Source organism: Solanum pennellii, chromosome 1 (assembly GCF_001406875.1).
Source record: "Solanum pennellii chromosome 1, SPENNV200".
In the NCBI taxonomy this organism is placed as follows: Eukaryota; Viridiplantae; Streptophyta; class Magnoliopsida; order Solanales; family Solanaceae; genus Solanum; species Solanum pennellii.
Genome location: NC_028637.1, coordinates 45,296,895 through 45,316,179, shown reverse-complemented (window position 1 = coordinate 45,316,179; position 19,285 = coordinate 45,296,895).

The following is a 19,285-nucleotide window of genomic DNA, read 5'->3' as shown; positions in this document are numbered from 1 at the left end:
TTCTGTTGGATATACGGTTTCGTATACTAAAGTTAAAAAAACGACTTCAAATAGAATACTATTATATAAAAAAAAACGCAACAAATCACAATCAAATACAAAACTTATAAGGATTAATTAACTAAAACATACCTGAATTTCGACTTTTCGTTTGTGTTTATTTTCCAAAAATCGTTTACCCAGTTTATTTGACAAAATAATAAAATCGCAATAACTTTTTTTCGGATGAACATCATGAATAATGGCAGATATATCATTAAGATTTTGAAAAAATTATAAATGATGTAGAGAGTTTTAAGCATCTGTTACTTTTTATATTTTTTCTCTCCCCTAAATAGCTCTAGTTTGTTCTATAAATTAGGTATTCTTTTTAATTAAACAAAATAATTAAAATATAATTAAAATACATAATAATGTAACATTTTGACATTATCACTAAATATTGAAAGTGTTTACACTATACCCTATTAAATACTAAAATAATGACATTTTAAAAAATTTCCCCATTTTATTTCCGTTATTATTGTTATTATTATTATTATTATTATTAGTTATTAGTTATTAGGAAAGGTACCAAATGCAACACGTGGGCCTAAAGCCCAACAGTGAAATTACCTCATCTTAGGACAGTGCAAATGGGCCATTGGCCCAACGCTGAATATAGGCCCAAGTGCTGGCCCAGGCGAACAGAACCAAACTTGGGCCCAAACTTTTCCTCTCTTTATGCATTTTTTGTTATCATGTGTTTTATGTTTTATTTAATTTTAAGAATTACCTAATTAATGCTCCAAAGATAGCCATTTTTTAATTAACTATTTAAAATCAAGTAAATATTTTTTTTCACTTAGTCAAGCATGCTTATCTTTTAAAACTAGTCAAATATTTTAATTGTTGGATAACTGCATGGTAGCGGACATTTCAGGTGCTTTAAAATATTTCCTGAAATGCTAATATGAACCCCCAACCCCTTTTAAATATTTTCATCAAATTTCTGTTTTAGTGTTCTGAAAATAATTATTATCTAAATTTTACTTTAAAAGATTAAGTGATGACTCTTAAGACCATTCATTTTAAGATTTTTAACTAAAACATTCGGTATGCTAGAACAAATTGAATTTAAGATTTCAGCGGTTGCAAATGGCTGCAGGTCCATGGTGCACCATGTGCAACCCACCCCACGAAGTTAAAAAAATTATTCTAAGGGTCAACCCACGGCTGGACCCATGAACCGCAAGTTAGGCGACAGACTGTGGTCCGTAACCGTGGATTAGACCCCCCCTCCCCCATTTTCATCCCCTGTTACGACTGATGGTTGACCAACACAGACCGACAATCCATCGACGGTCCTTCGGTCCCGTTCGTCGGTGACCCCGACATAGTTATGTCAAGGTTCTTTTGGTCATTTACTTATGCATTGGAACCCTAAACTACGTCGTTTAAATCCTAGAATACGTGGTTTTGGTTAGTTTTATACTAGAAACATAATAAGAACTTATCCAAGTCAAATCATTCACCAAAAACATAGAAAATAAGAATGCAAGAGGAGAAAGAGGTCAAGCAACCCCGGTTCAAGAACACAGTTGGTTCGTCAGTTCTAGCCCCAAAATATAAATATTTCGCTGTGAATTTCTTCACTAAGTATGTCAAATTTTACATGAGGGATTTGCCCATTGGCCCCCTAGATTTCAGACAATATCTCGATACCCTTAATATCTAGACTTAGGGATTCTAAAACTTTAGTAGATTATTATAAAATAGTAACTTTATTGATCCAAATCAGATTATTATGTTATTGCTCAGTTTCTCGTAGGATATTCAGAAACCTAATTGCATATATTCGTTAGTAAATGAATTATGCATGATAGTTCATACTATTCAGTTATTTCATATATACACATACTTAGGTTTGTGAATGTCACATTATCAGTAAAGATTATTACATTCTCAGAATTTGCATGTCAGTGTTTGAGCTATATCCAGTATAATGAACTTCAGTCATAAAATGTTAAATTACTCAAATCAAGTGGGAGAAGCTTATTACCGAATGGACTAGGGTCAGTAACCCTCATGGCCAAGAACTACTTGCCTCATAGGTTGTAAGTCCCCTCTGTGGGCATTATTTTTGTGATCACTCCGGTTTTCCTCTATACCTCTAGCTGGGTATATTGGGTCCTCTAGACGGAGCGTATACATTAGACTCCACATTTGGTCATGTAGTTTTATGTCGGTTATCAGTAACTCCCTTACAGTTCAGTAAAATTCTTGTGCATTGACCATCTTATTAGTGTAGTCCAGTATTCAGTCAGCATGTTATAAAGTTTGTCATAATATTCAGTTAGTCGTGTAAATCATTTTTAGTATCCTTATCATGTTTAGATTATATCATTTCTTTATTGCTTGTTCAGTTATTTTATTATTCAACTTCATTCTATCCTACAGACTTAATACTTTTTAGGTCCTGACACATACTACGCTACATCTTCTCGTGACGTAGGTCTAGAGTCTCAACATCCAGATCACGCGTGGATCAATTCTTGATCAATAGCTTGGGAGTATCAGTGGTGAGTCCTCATTCCTCGAGGAAAATAGACAAGTTATTTTTTATGTTTTTAGTCTTTAGTTTAAATTTTGCTAGATTTAGATGGGGCATGTCCCATCACTTCTATTCATATTAGAGGCTTATTTCATACATAGTTAGATTTATCTATTGTGTTAGAGTTTGCCTCTTCATTTGTACTCAAACTCCCGGTTTTCATATGTTTTTATTTACTAGTTTTCGAAACGTGCGTTACACGTTTGTCCCATACAATTATTATAAAGTTGAATTATCATATAATGTTGGAATTAGAAATATTAGTTTTACCAATTTATATTTTATTCATTAAATAAAATTCATAATAATTGAATAGTTCATTGACCATCAAGCAAGAAATATGAAAAAATAATTATATTACTATAGCATCTAATAATATGAATATATCTATATGACTTATCCTTAATAATCTCTCATTACGCTCCATATTAGTATGTACACAAATATGTAGCTACTGAAAGAAACTATATTAGTAAGGAAAGATAAAAGTAAATAAATATTATAAAAGTACATTTAAAAACGAATCTAAATGTCATAAATTAGTAATTTCAGCACTAATAAAAATAGAGTTATAACATTCATAATTTCATAGAAGATTATATTAAAGAAGTATATATCGATAAAGAATACAAAAAAATTAAACAGATAAGAATAAATACAACATTCATATCCTTCTCAAGACTTTTATTATAACAACATATATAGTCAAAAATAATACACAAGGAGTAGAGTTTTTTTTCTTCCGTAACAAAAAAAAATCTAAAATGGTAAAAGATAAAATTTATGATACAAATATTACTCTAGTGAGGATCAACAAATATTAATATTTCAAAACAAAAAAAAGTACCTGAAAATTTTCTAATGATTCACATCAACACGAAGCAAGTGGTAAAGAAAAATTAGTTTTTCATGATACATATATATAGCTAAAGATTTATTGGATAAGATGAAAACGTGAAGAGTTGTTTAAGTTAATTTTTAGAAGTTAAGTGATCTTAGACATGGGGTAGAGGAAAGGTGATTATTTTTACTAATAATTCAATACATTTAATTATACTAACTAAAGAGAGAGGATAACAAATTTATTCATTTAATCACATTAATTATAGATAAAGAATAGATAATTTTTTTTTTTTTAAAAAAAGTAATTCCTAACAATTTCCTATGAAATAATTTCTAACAATTTTCTATAAAATATTTTTGTCTTTCACAGTTTGACTTTACACCTTCTTATTTTTAATATTTAGTTTAATATAATATAACTATACTTAGTATGTAAATAATTAGAATTTAAACCATTGTGTCTAGATGCATGTATTTAAATATGATTATTTAATATTAGATTACTTATATATTAATATTTAATTTAATTTGGGGATAAAATAAGGGCAAAATGGTAAATCAACTTTTAAGTTAGGAGCTTCCCACTTATAATAATATATGATTATATGGTTATTTTCCATCGTCTCACTTTATTTACATTATGATTTAGCTTCCTCACAGTATTTACCCTTTTAAGTGTATCTTTAGTATGCTTATGATATGAAAGTAGGGTTAACTTGGGGTCACTCATGATCCTAGGTCCCGTATCTGCGCCCAGAGGTAGCTTCGGGGCATTACAACAAATATCAAATACTAATTAGTAGCCATTAATTTTAGTCAAAAACTTCTAATTTTAGAGACTGCAAAGGCCAAAGCAATCATTTTTCCTATATTTCACTTTAGTGTGTCATTCCCAATAACACTAATGTAATGCTACAAAGTGTTATATATATGAAAATCACTGTTACTATTCTCAAAGTAAGTGTTTAATACAGTTTTTTTAACTCCACACTCTCGGGTGCCCTTGGAATGTACTTTCTCAAATTCGACTTGTTCCTTTAATGGCTCCTATTTTGTGTAAACTAAATTACTAAATTAGTAATGTAGGTATTAACCATTTAAATGCAAAATTAATTCACTAAAATAAGTAATTCATGTATAACAATCCTATAAATGGATGAGTTAATAATAAAAACAAAGATTGAAATAAAAAGATTCTATAATTGGTAAGGAGTCCTCCAATTTCAAAGACACCAACTACCAAATAAATGTTAATTATAAGCTGAAGAGCAGACTGCTCTTCTGTCTCAACGACAACAATTAAATCAAATTTTAGATGCTCGACCAAAATAGCACATCCTTATTTCTTCTTTATCATTCTCCATGTGCAACTTAATGGCCAACTTCTACTCCTCCATGCATTTATATTGACTTAATTCTTTCATTAGATTGAACTATTTTATTAAGATTACATACAATCATTCGACAATATTCATATTTTCGATACATAAGCTACATTATCTAGAACTTTTTTTCTTAAGGAAAAGTGTTCTCTGAAATCATAAAGGGCTATATTCTTTTGACTTTCATTTTTGTAACACAGAAAATTATGAGTCATAGAGAGATTTTAAGTAGAAGAAAGATGTCTAAGAAATTCTCCATGAAAATAGTGTGTTAGAAGTAATGAAATTTTCTAAACTCTAAGAACTTATAAAGAACAACACCAGACATTAAAGAGTAGACCAAAAATCCTAGAACAACAACACTCCCAGGTAAAGTGGAACATCACATTCATAAAAGAACATAATTAACTAAATTCAAATGGAGGACCTTCGGCTTCCTTCTTATGAACCTCCATTAATCTCTTTTTATTATAGTATGTCGTATCATGTATATTTTTATAAAATGACCCTAAATTTGTTAATTAATATCATAAATGTTTTTCTCATTGTCTGAGAATAGTCATTACTATTGCTTAAGTTTTATATCACCGACCTCAACTTATTTGGAATTGAACCATAGTTATTGTTATGGTTATAATATGCATTTTCAAATAATCAATGCAATAGGTGTTATTCAAATGGAGCTGTTCACAACAGGATATTCTAAACAAAAATTTTGACACATAGCATATTAAAATCTCACAACATAATTTCGTAAGATCTTCAACTCACACCTATCTAAAAATAATAATAAAGACGACCTTACTTTCCTAACATTCAAGTATAAAAAGACATGATGCTTAACATATTTTTAAGAAAGATAGTCGGTCGGGCTCTATCAAAGTTAATAGTTCACAAATTAATTGAAAGAGTTCAAAAAAGTCCCCAAATATCAAAAAGAAATTGCAATAGATATGTTAATTACTATGACTTACAATAAAAGATTAAGCTTCATGAAATAGGAGGAAAAAAACTTTGAGGAATGAAACACACTTTATAAGAAGGCTAATTAATGTATTTGAATTAGACTCCCCTATAGTGAAAAAAAACCTACATATAATAGTGAAAGAAATAAAAGTTTTATTTACTAAAGAACCAAAGCAAATTAATTCAATCATTTCAGTAATGTTATGAGTTGTGGACATGAGAGGTGCAAGAGTAGTTGTGTCGCATTGATATTAAAATCAATTTTCATATATTATATGAAAAAACATTTAGAAATGGACAAAACAAAAGATCAATTTTCAATCATCCTTGCTAAAATTCTAAAAACGTTTAAAGAAAGTCACCAAAATGGCAAAATACATTCTATAGTTACATGAATGAGTATGACATATAGTAAAGTTTAAGCTTCATGAAATATGAGGAAAAAAACTTTGAGGAATGAAACAAAATTCATAAGAAACTTAATTAATATATTTGAATTCGGCTACTTTATAGCCGAAAAAAACTGCAAATAATAGTGATATGGAATCCCTATATTTATAGACAAAAAAATTGTAGTGTAAACAAATGCTTATTGTGCCTTATCGAAAAGATCACAACTCTTTTGAAAAGACACAACTCTTTGAAAAAATAACAACCCTTCTGAAAGGTCACAACCTTTAATAAAATTTGCAATTTTCCATAAAAGTCGTAATTCTTCATAAAAGTCACAACTTATCATAAAAGTCATAACTATTCTTAAAGCCACAACTTTTCATGAAAAGGGAATGCTAGTTTTGGAAATAAATAAATTAAAAGGGAATTATGGTTGGTAGTGGAGCCACTTAGCCGGGCCTAGGGTTTTCTTTTGTATATGTATATGATATTCATTTTTCTCATTAAATTTCGGTAATTCTTTAAGAAGATATTTAGTGCCTCAAAGACATATTATTTACCCTAAGCATAATCATGTTGGATATTCTCTACTTTAATTTTTAAAAATTATCAGTTATCTATTCTATACTTGTGGATAATCATCTGTTTTCCACATGTATAGAAGACATAACTGATAAATTTTTTCAAAATGAAAATATAGAATTGTCATTGTGATTATGTTGAGTGAAAATAAAATGGAATTGATGCATCGAAAGATCTCCATAGAGATTTAGAAGCATGGAACGAGAAAGAAAACAAAGGAATACTAAATTATAAGGTTATGCACCCCGACTCAGAAATAGCGCCAGATTAAACACATGGAGGAGCAAAAGCATGAAACAAAGTTGCGGGTAGGGGAAGTTCTAGAAGAAAATAAAAGTGCTACTTTGATGGAGCATTTCAAGTTTGATCTAAATGTTGCCTTTATCCAGAAAAGAAAGAGAGTTCTGTTAGGATCGAATTCACGCACATACACTAGATGAATGAAGAACACAAGAACTTTCAAGAGAAAGAAATGAGAGAGATCTAGAGAGAGAAAGAGAAAACCCAATATTTCGTGGTAACACCCAGTGAGTAAACTTCCACGGCGGCGAGGTATATTTATTTTAATAAATCAGAGTATTTTGGTTACAGAGAATAAATAGATAATAAATAGGAAAGCCTAAAATAGAGAATAAATAGGAAAGCCTAAAATAGAGAATATATATTATTCAGGCTCCACTACCTAACAATTCTCCCACTTGGAGACTGACACAGTCATCCAAAAAATACATTCTCAAAAAAATCTCTTCATCATTAACATCTTTACCGCACCGCAACATCTGTAGCAACAACTACAGAAGACCAACGAGGTTTTACATATCCTTAGTTTCCCAACATCAACACATTTTGTCAACATGTCTGCCGGGTTCTTTGCACCCTCTATCTTCTCCAAGCACATATCACCATCCTCCACTGCCCTGCGAGTGAAATGGTATCGCCTTCTGATGTGCTTTGTCTTCGAGGGATAGACTGGAGATTTCACAAACTGTATGGCACTCTGGCTATCTGAGTAAAGAATCTTTTCGCTCTGCTTCTTGCCCAATTCCTCAAGATAATCTGCCAGCCATATCATCTCTTTCCCAACTTCAGCTATTTCCACATACTCAGCTTCAGTAGATGAAAGAGAAACACACTTCTGAAGCCTGGACATCCAACTCACTGTTGTTCCACCTATGGTGTAAATGTACCCGGATGTACTCTTGCTCGAGTCAACATCCCCACCAAGATCAGCATCCACAAAACCCTGTAGAGTCACATTGCCTTTGCCAAAACAAAGTGAAGTACTAGATGTACCTCACAGATATCTCAGAAGCCACTTCACAGCTTCCCAATGCTCTTTCCCAAGGTTCGCCATGTACCTGCTAACAACTCCCACTGCATGTTCTATATCAGGTCTAGTGCACACCATAGCATACATCAAACTACCAACTGCTGAAGCATATGGAACAAGTGCCATGTGATCACGCTCCTCGGCAGTCTTGGGTGACTGCTCCTTTGACAATTTAAAGTGATTTGCCAATGGAGTAGTCCTGGGTTTAGCATCATTAACCCTGAATCTGCTCAGCACCTTCTCAATGTACAACTCCTGAGATAGATTTAAAGTGCCAGCAGATCTATCCCGAGAAATCTTCATCCCCAAAATCTGCTTTGCTGGACCCAAATCTTTCATCTCAAACGCTGCAGACAACCTTGTCTTCAGATTGTTAATCTCCCTCATACTAGATCCTGCAATAAACATATCATCCACATACAAGAGTAGAAAGACATATGAATCAGTGTATTTCTTGAAGTAACAACAAGGATCCTTTTCAGCTTTACAGAATCCACTCTTGGTCATGAAGGAGTCAAACTTCTTGTACCACTGCCTTGGTGCTTGCTTTAGTCCATACAAGCTCCTGGTGAGCTTGCACACCATGTGTTCCTTGCCTGGAACCACAAATCCTTCCGGTTGCTGCATATAGATCTCTTTGTCCAGATCTCCATGTAAAAATGCTGTTTTTACATCCATTTGCTCTAGATGCAAATTCTCCGATGCAACAATACTCAACAGAATTCGAATAGAGGTTAACTTCACAACAGGAGAGAATATTTCAGCATAATCAATACCTTTCCTTTGTGAATATCCTTTAACCACTAAACGAGCCTTGAACCTTCTTTTGCCATCTGGTTCAGTCTTGATTCTGAACACCCACTTGTTCAGCAAAGCTCTCTTCCCTGCAGGTAACTCAGTCAACACCCATGTGTCGTTCTTCTCAAGTGACCTCATCTCATCATCCATGGCTTGCTCCCACTTGATCGAATCCTCCACCTGTAGGGCCTCATCAAAAGACTCTGGTTCCCCCTCATCAGTCAGCAATAGATAGTGTAATGAAGGTGAATACCTATCTGGTGCCCTGATGGATCTGGATGATCTCCTTAACACCTGCTCAGGTGTAACTTGCTCCACTTCAGATTCTTCAGTAGGAGTTGGTTGAGTATCTGCTTCGACATCTCTGGGGTTACTCTTCTCCAACTCAACCTCAACTCCCACTTGCTTTGTAATCTCTAGAACCTTCTGCTCTCTGTCCTTGTACAGGACAGACTCATCAAATGTCACGTCACAATGTCTCAGGATCTTTCTGTTCTTGTCATCCCAAAACCTGTAACCAAACAAATCAGAACCATATCCTATGAAGTAACACTTCACAGCCTTGGCATCAAGCTTGTCTCTCTTTTCTGGATCAACATGAACATAAGCAGTGCAACCAAAAGTCCTCAAGTGTGAGTACTTGAGTTCTTTTCCTGTCCACACCTCCTCTGGAATCTTGAACCCTAAAGGAACTGATGGTCCCCTGTTGATCAAGTATGCAGCTGTGCTCACAGCATCCGCCCAAAGTGTTTTGGGCAGCCCACAGTGTATCCTCATACTCCTTGCACGCTCATTCAATGTTCTGTTCATCCTCTCAGCAATTCCATTCTGCCTTGCCTTACCAGGAACTGTTCTCATCAATCTGATTCCCTCAGCTGCACAGAATGCCTTGAACTCTGATTTGTCATACTCTCCTCCATTGTCAGACCTTAGGCATTTGACTTTCAAATCGGTCTGATTCTCAACTTCAGCTTTCCACTTCTTGAAAGTTGCAAACACATCTGACTTATGCTTCAAGAAGTAAACCCATACCTTCCTGCTGAAATCATCAATGAAGGTAACATAGAATCTGGATCCTCCAAGTGATGATACTGGAGATGGTCCCTAAACATCTGTATGGACCATTTCCAACCGCACTTTCTTTGGATCTCTAGGAGTCTTTGTGAAATTTACTCTTTTCTGTTAGCCCATAACACAGCTCTCGAAAAGCAATATCAACAGACTTCAGACCCTCTAATGTTCCTTTTGCAACCAGCATCTTCATTCCTTTAGTACTCATGTGTCCAAGTCTGTTGTGCCACAGACATGAACCGGAAGCATCTTCAGCAACAGCGGCCATGTTTATACACCCTGCAGTGGTGTACAAGGTTCCATATTTGGTGCCACGAGATACTACCATAGAACCTTTCACGATCTTCCACGAACCTTTCCCAAAACTCTGCTGCATATCCCGTGCTATCCAACTGACCAACAGAGATCAGATTTTTCTTGATCCCAGGAATATATCTGACATCCGCCAATGTCCACTGGTTTCCTGAGGTGGTCTTTATGCAAACATCCCCCTTTCCTTCAACCTCTAAGGCTTTATTGTCAGCAAGATATACTTTTCCAAAATTTCCAGATTTCAAATTTTGGAACAACTCCTTGCTTGGAGACGAATGGAAAGATGCACCAGAATCCAAAATCCAAGATTCAACCGGGCTGTTCACACTAAGGATTAGAGCATCCCCAACGTCCTCTGCTGAATTTACAGAATCATTGTCATCTCCAAATTTCTGATTCTGTTTCTTCTTTGGCTTTGTCCAGTTCGTCCGAAAGTGCCCTTTTTCTCCACGGTTCCAACAAGTCACGTTTGATCTGTTCAGGGATTTTCCTCGATTCTTTGATTTTGATCGACCGTGTTGATTTTGGCCTTTCGTCTTACTTCTCCCCCTGCGATCAACGCTGAGAGCACTGCCCGATGAATCTCCCACTTCTCGTTTGCGAATACTTTCGCTAAGAACAACATCACGGATTTCATCAAAATTTAGTTTCTCAGATCCACGGGAACTGCTAATTGCAGCAACAACAATATCCCAAGACTCGGGCAGAGATGACATCAAAATCAATGCCTTAATTTCATCTTCGAAATTAATATCCACAGAATTGAGTTGACTTACAATCATATTGAACTCGTTTATATGATCAGAAATGGATCCATTCTCAGACATGTGTAAATTGAACAATCTACGCATAAAATATACCTTGTTCATAGCCGATGGTTTTTCATACATGTTTGACAGTGCCTTCAACAGAGCGGACGTAGTCTTCTCCTTCACGATGTTGAACGTCACGTTTCTTGACAAAGTCAACCGGATCAACCCTAGAGCCTGGCGATCCTTGAGTTTCCACTTCTCCTCCGCCATGGATTCCGGCTTCACCCCGAACAACGATTTGTGAAGATCTTTCTGGTACAGATAATCTTCGATCTGCATCTTCCAGAAACTGAAATCGGATCCATCAAACTTCTCGATTCCAAGCTTCGAACTATCCATCTTCAGTGATCGTGTTGAATCTCCTTAGCTCTGATACCAGTTGTTAGGATCGAATTCACGCCCACACACTAGATGAATGAAGAACACAAGAACTTTCAAGAGAAAGAGATGAGAGATCTAGAGAGAGAAAGAGAAAACCCAATATTTTGTGGTAACACCCCGTGAGTAAACTTCCACGGCGGCGAGGTATATTTATATTGATAAATCAGAGTATTTTTGGTTACAGAGAATAAATAGGAAAGCCTAAAATAGAGAATAAATAGAAAAGCCTAAAATAGAGAATAAATAGAAAAACCTAAAATAGAGAATAAATAGGAAAACCTAAAATAGAGAATATATATTAATCAGGCTCCACTACCTAACAAGTTCTTCAACTCATAATTCCATGGAGTTGGTAATTGGAGTTCTTCAAGTTGTAGTTATGCTTGGAGAAGACTTAACCAGTGATTGAATCCTTTAATATGATCAATTATTGTTTTTGTTATTAAGTTTGTTGTCATTAATCTTCAGTCATCCATTTAATAGATAATGGAAGGTTTTGGAGTTCTTATGAAAATATGTAAATTTTTTAGTTGTTTCATCTTCAATATTTATGATATTATGAGGTGTATAAATTAGTAAATCAATTGAATCCTTTTCTAAGCCTGTAAACAATGAAACGGATTGCTCAAAAAGAACACTCACAGACTTAATAAGGTTCTGTCATGGTTCCAACTCTAGGGAGAATTGTGTAAATCCATGTTACACCTAAGCTAGCTCTCCATGAGAATGTGGAATCTCTTGTAATGAGAATATAAAACATTAACTTAACGTTTAGTGTTATTTTATGTAGATAGAATGTGGAGTAAGAATATGTGCATTAATTATGAAGATAGTAACTATTTAAAGACAAAAACATTCTTTCAAAGTAAATAATTAATTACTCTATATAACAATCTCTAATCTATTAATCACTAAATAACACTCTCTTATTATTAATTTACCTCACAAGCAATCCATACATTACAATCTCCACATAAAAAATTATCTCTACCATAGTGGACGTTGAGCTTGCAAATGTATGAAACTACAGGTTAGCTAAACTGGCTAATTGTTAATTTGAACTAAATCTTGCTGGTCAAAATGGGTTGAATCCAATAAATTGGCCGGTGTCTAAATCCAACAAAAAAAATTATTGTATTGTGTTGGGTTGGTTAAAATATGATTAATAATGGATAATAACACAACTTGCCCAACTATTACATTATGCAATTTGTTTGTTTAATTTTTATTTTCTTAATCAAGCAAAAAGTTTCATTGATATAAGAGTTGTACCAAAAAAAAAGGAACCTACAAACAAAAATATAAAGGGTCTTTTGATATAGGGGTATACGAATAATGATGAGTAGAGTGTATTAGTAATTCTTCGATTAGATATGCTTGCATTAATTTTTTTCTAATGCACTCTAACATCTTTCTCGATCTTCCTATCCAATTTTATATTTGAAATAAGATAAACAACTAGTCACCTCCAAAAGCATTTCGAAACAAGGACTCCTGACTATGAGATTATATTATATAACCTAACTCTCAAGTTTTGGACGTCCATTCTACATATCCAGATATTTGACCTTTTCTAGATGTCATTAGTTATCTGAAAAGGGGGTAAACCAAATGGAACCAAGAAACAGCGGTACCACATTGGGCAGGAGACAACACATAATGTGAGGGCTCAACCAAAAGATAGCAGATTATCTTCAACTTCCAAAACATTATGCGTTGAACCACTAAACTAATGTCACAAGTAACATGATAAATTGACGGTCATCCACACTGATATTCCTTGTGGCTATTTTAGGTGCAAGGGATGTCTTTCATATTGACATATTTCGCATAACAGGATAAAATTTCAACTATAAAAGATGAAGTTCGTTGAACGAAAATGTCATTTATTAATCAATCAAAAGTGCAAATACAATGTCCAGTTATGTAAAATTACTACAACTCTCCAGATTTTATGTACACCAACTCGTCTTTGTTGACATCTTTGACAGGCAGATACTGAGATGCAAAAAAATCCATGTTTGAGTATCCCAGATTCATTGTGTTCTCCGCATATTAATAGACCATTGAATATGTAATGTCAACAATAACTGAACACTTCCAAATTAACTAAACATAAAAAACAGAAGGGGGCTGGGAATGCTAAACAAGCACAAAGCGATTAGCCGAAACCGCTGCAGAACTTCTATATGCTTTTCTGATTGTTCTCGGTCACTGTCATCATAATCCTCGTTAAAATTATACTAAACATTGTACATATCCTTCAAGCTCTTACACTTTAACTCGCACTAAGCACTTCTCTGAGATTGATAAATAAGATACAGAAAGGCATAATAAGATGCCCACTTTCAAAATCAGTGAAATATAGCAAATGAAAAAATAGCACCTCCCTTAGTGTTGTAGTAGCTTGATCAGCGTTCAATGGGGAGATCCTATCTTAGTCTCTTGTACAAAGTTCTGACACCTCCCCAAAATTGTTAATCATTATGACAAGTAAAATCACCAACATCTGTTGAGCCAATCCCATCAAAACTTCCATTTGAATCTTGAGAAAAAATAACTTCCAATTGATTTGGATAATTTCTTTATGTTTTTCAACCAGTTAAATTGCTCATTTAAGATGCTTCTGGAACCTCACTGCCTTCAAAATTAAAAACACATTTTTTTCACCGAGAACATATCTCCATAACGATCACAATAACCTATAAAAAATATCAAATACTAATTAGTAGCCATAAAGTTTAGACAGAAACTTCTAATTTTACAGCATGCAAAAGCCAAAGCACTCATCTTTCCTGTGTTACACTTTAAGTGTGTCATTCCCTATAACACTAATGTTATGGCACAAAGTGTTCTACAAATATCACTGTTACCTTCCTCAAAATAAGGTTTAATACGTTTGTGTTTAATTCCACACCCTCGGGTGCCCTTGGAATATACTTTCTCAAATTTGATGTATTCCTTTTCTTGTTCCTATTTTCTGGAAATTAAATTAGCAATGTAGTTATTAACTAGTTAAAAGCAAAATAACTCCACTAAAATAAGTAATTAAAGCATGACAATTCGTCTAATGGATAAGTTAATTATAAAAACAAAGATTGACCAAATTAGAATATTCGATCATTGGTAAGGGATCCTCCAATTTCAGGAAAACCAACTACAAAATTAATGTAATTTATAAGCTAAAGAGATCTCCTCTTCTATCTCAAAGACAACAATTATATCAAATTTGAGATGCTCGACCAAAATAGCACCTCCTTATTTCTTCTTCATCTTTCTCCACCTGCAACTTAATGACCAACTTCTACTCCTCCATATGTTTATCATGAGGTGTTTCAGAACCAAGGTGTATAATCTTATACATAAGTATTCGTTTTACACATTAAATGTTTGTAATTCTTTACAAAGATCTTCAGTGCCTCAAAGACATTTGATTTGCCCTGATCATAATCATGTTGGAGATCCTCTAATTTCACTTTGAAAAATTTATCAATTATCTCTTCTATAGTTGTGGAAAACCATGTGTTTTCCACAAGTATAGATTAAATATTTGATAAAATTTTCAAAAAGAAACTAGAGAATCTTCAGTGTCATTATTTTGAGGTCAAATCAAATGGCTTTGAGGAATTGGAAGATCTCCATAAAGATTATGAAGCATGGAACGAAAAAGAAAATAAACGAATAATAATTTATAAGGTTATGCACCCCAGCTCAAAAATACCTCAAAATAAACACATGGAGGACCAAAAGGTTGCAATAACATTGCGGGTAGGGGAAAGTCTAGAAGAAACAAAAAGTGCTACATTTATCGAGAATTTCAAGTTTGAATTAAATGTTGCCCCTGAGAAAGAAAAGGAGGAGAGTTCTTGGACACATAATTATCACGGAGTTGGTAATTTTAGTTCTTGAAATTGGAGTTATGTTTGGAGAAGACTTAACTAGTGATTGAATCATTTAATATGATCAACTTTTGTCTTTGTTATGAAGCCATTTGTCGTTAATCATAATTCATTCATTTACTTGATTGTTTAGATCACAAAACTTAAGGTTTTGGAGTTCTTATGAAATTAAGTATGTTTTGTTGTTTGTTTCATCTTTAATATTTATGATATTATGAGATGTCTAAATTACTAAATCAATTGAAGCCTTTTCTAAACTACTGAAAAATGAAAGTGATGGATCAAAGAGAACACTGATGCACTCATTAAGGTTTTTTCATGTTTCCTACTCTTGGGAGATTGGTGTATATGCGTGTTACACTAGAGCTATCTCCCTATGAGATTGTGAAATATTTTATAACGAGCATATACAAAATCCATTAACGGTTAATATTATTTTATGTTGATTAGAATGTGGAATAAGAATATGTGCATTAGCAATGTAGACAGTAACTAGTGCAAGATAAATATATTAAAGTAATTAATTAAACAATGTATAATAATCTCTAAACTATTAATCATGGAATAGCAATCTCTTTATTATTAATTTACCTTGTCATCATTCCATACATTACAATCTCCAAATTAAATAAATTATCTCTACCATGGTGGACGTTGAGCTTTCAAATGTATGAAAATACCGTTGAGCTAAACTGGAAAATTATTAATTTGGACTAAATTTGGCCAGTCAAAATGGATTGAATCAATTAAATGGGTTAGTGTCCAATCCAACCAAAAAAATTATTGGATTGTAATGAGTTGGAAAAAATATATGATAAACAATGGGTCATAACACAACCTACCCAATTATTACCATTATATAATATTTTTTTTTTTTTTTTTATGAAGCAAAAAATTTCATTGATAAATCAAGGTCATCTTGTCGTATAAAGAGTTATATAAAAAAAGGAACCTACAATTAAAAAAAATAAAGGGTTATTTGATATGGGGTATAAGAATGATGATGAGTAGAGTGTATTAGTAATGTCACCGTTAGTAATGCTTGTGTTTTTTTTTTTGTAATACACTCTAACATCTTTCTTGGTCTTTCTAAACAACCTCTATATTTGAAATAAGATAAACAACTAGTCACCTCCGAAAGCATTTCAAAACACTGACTCCTTGACCATGAGATTATATTGTATAAGCTAACTCTTAGATTTTGGACGTCTATTCTACATATCAAGATATTTGACCTTTTCTAGCTTGTTATTGGTTATCTGAAAAGGGGGTAAACAAAATGGAACAAAGAAACAGGGGTACCAAATTGTGCAGGTGACAACACAAAAGGTGAGGGCTCAACCATAATATAGCAAATAGACAATGGACTTCAACTTCCAAAACATTATGCGTTGCACCAGTAAACTTATGTCAAAACAAACATGATCAATTGACACAACGATATTCCTTGTGGCTATTCTAGGGGCAAGGGAAGTCTTTCATATTGACATATTTCACATAAAGGGATAAAACTTCAATTATAAAAGATGAAGTTCATTGCACAAAAAAGTCATTTATTATTCAATCAAAAGCGCAAATATAATGTCATGTTATGTAAAATTACTACCAACCTCAGAATTTCTTGTTACAACAACTCGTCTTGGTTTACATCTTCTCCAGGCTGATATGGACATGCAAAAAAATCCATGCCTGAGTATCCCAGATTCACTATGTTCTCCGGATACCTGAATAAGTATTACTTTATTTATAACCCGTGGAATAAATAATGTCAACAATAAGTGAAAACTTCAAAATTAATTTAGGTTAGTAAACAGAAGGGGACTGGGCTTCCTGAACGAGCACAAAGAGAATAGCCGAAAATATAATTAAGGTACTAGATATTAATCATGGTACAATTGACATATAACCACTACAGAACTTCTATTTTCTTTTCTGATGGTTCTAGGTCACCGACATCATAGAACTCATTAAACTTATACTAAGCATTTTACATATCCTCCAAGGTCTTACACCTTCTCACTTAGCACTTCTCTGAGGTTGATAAAAAAAGTAGCAAAGTATAATAAGATGACCACCTTCGAAATAAGTGAAATATACAAAATGAACAAATAGAAGCTCCCTCAGTGCTGTAGATGCTTGATCAGCGTTCAAGCTGGAGATCCCATCTTAGTCGCTTGTACAAAGTTGTGCCACCTCCCCAAATCTAAACTTCCATTTAAATCGTGCCAAAAAAATAACTTCTAATTTATTTGGAAGATTGTTTGCAGTTTTTCCACCAATTAAATCGCTCATTTTAGATCCTTCTGAGACGTCATTGCCTCCAAATTAATAACACATTTTTGTAGTGATATCATATCTCCACAAGGATCACAACCACATGTGCAAAATATCAAATACTAATTAGTAGCATGAAGTTAAGCCAAAAACTTTTGATTTTACAGACTGCAAAGGCCAAAGCTCTTTCATGTATTACACTTTAGTGTATCATTCCGAATTCACTAATATAATACTACAAAGTATTCTATAAATATCACCATTACCATTCTTAAAATAAGCGTTTATTACATTTGTATTACCTCAGGAGTCCTTGGAATGTACTTTCTGACATTCGACTTATTCGTTTTCCGGCTCCTATTTTGTGTAAACTCAATTACTAAATTAGTGAAGTTTGTATTAACTACTTAAATAAAAAAACAACTCCCCTAAAATATGTAATTCATGAATAAAAATTCGTGTTTACATCCCTACTCTATTAAAATAGGGCAAAATGTCGTGTTGACTAAAAAAATAATTAACTAAATCAGTTTTAAATTTTTTTTTTTTAGAATATACGAATTTTAAAGGAGTAGCCACCTACTTTTAGGGAAAACAAGAAAACCAATTAAAGTAATCTACGAAACCATTATATTCTAGATAAGAGTTCAAGGTTATTTCGAAGGGAAGGTGTTAGATATCTTTCGAAATTCACAAATGTGAGTCCCGACTGAATTCATTTTTTTTTAATTGAGGAGGAGACAAAGTAGTATACAAGTATAACAAACATACATTATAAAGAGTAGTCCCTCAGTTTAAAAAAGAACGTCCTCCTTCCTTTTTAGTCTGTTTCAAAAAGAATGACCTCTTTCTTTTTTTGGTAACATTTTAAAATCAACTTTTCACGTGGAATGTTTAAGGCCACAAGATCAAATGACAATTTTTTACATTTAGCCCAACTTTAATTTAGAACCACAAGATACAAAAGTCTTCTTCATACTCTTAAACTCCGTGTTAAGTCAAATCAGGTCATTTTTTGTTGAACGAAGAGAGTAATAAAATAAAATAATACTATATGACACAACCTAAAATTTGTTTAACATTGATAATATATAATAATAAATAAATAATATGATATGAACTTTATTCAAATAGCTCCAATGGAAAGCAACTCTGTGTACTTGTAAACACACTCAGTAAAAATGTTAGTACTAAATAAATTTGAATAAAAATAAATGAAATAAAAAATAACCTAAAATAAAACAAAAAATTCTTATATACCTACGAGGCCTTGGAAATGGACGACAATTTCTTCATCGACCAATTTCAGCAAACAAGAATATATAAAGTTAAACTAAATTTCCTTCTTTTAAAAAGGGGAGGCCTCGAAAACCGACGGAGAGATTTTTTCATTGGCCAATTTTTTATATAAAAATTATAAAGTTAAACTTAAATTTCTGTCTTTTAATGTCGGAATACCTCCAAAATCGACGGAGATATTTTTCATTGGTCAATTGAATTTAGCCTCTATTCCACATTGATTAAAGATAAATAAAATAAAATAAATAAAATAAATAAAAACTACTTCTAAAATTGACACAAGAGTAATGAGCAATAATAATAGCATGAAAACTAAAAATAAAATAATCAAAATATCACTCCAATATGAT